The sequence below is a fragment of the Gavialis gangeticus genome, unplaced genomic scaffold (genome assembly GCF_001723915.1).
Source record: "Gavialis gangeticus isolate Ggan-Ray unplaced genomic scaffold, GavGan_comp1, whole genome shotgun sequence".
Classification (NCBI taxonomy): Eukaryota; Metazoa; Chordata; order Crocodylia; family Gavialidae; genus Gavialis; species Gavialis gangeticus.
The window spans coordinates 183,514,931-183,515,373 of NW_017729024.1; the positions used below are offsets into that span (position 1 = coordinate 183,514,931).

The 443-nt window shown below is 56.7% G+C and overlaps 1 long non-coding RNA gene across 1 annotated transcript in view; it reads right to left on the minus strand.

Annotated features, from left to right (window-relative positions):
• Positions 1-443, minus strand: part of LOC109298278 — a 21,538-nt gene that overhangs the window by 9,821 nt on the left and 11,274 nt on the right. The window contains exon 2 of the long non-coding RNA XR_002097577.1: positions 145-151. This is a non-coding gene — a long non-coding RNA (uncharacterized LOC109298278). The remainder of the gene's footprint in view (positions 1-144; positions 152-443) is intronic.

The window sequence follows — 443 nt, forward strand, 5'->3', positions numbered from 1 at the left end:
TGGGTGTACGCCTTCCTTTTAGCTAGAAGACGTTCTGGGATGCTTTTGATGAGCCATGGGACCTTCTGCACCCTCCTGCACCCTTTGATCTGTGTTGGGATTACCTTCCTTTGGGCTTAGAGGATCGTCTCCTTAAGGAGCGACCACTCTTCTTGGACACCTGGCTCCCCTCCCCTCTGGGACCTCAGTGCCTCCCCAACTATTCTCCTTAGCTCATTGAAGTCCACCCTCCTGAAGTCTAGGGCTGCTGCCTTGCTGCAGGCCTTTGCCACCTTGTGCTGGATGGTGAATTCCAGCAGACGATGATTACTGTCGCCCAGGTGGTCGAGCACCCACGGCCCCCTCACCAGGTCATTGCCCATGGCCAGCACCAGGTCCAAAAAGGCATCTGCCCTGGTGGGGCTGTGTACCTCCTGGGTTAGATGGAGGTCCTGCATTTCGGC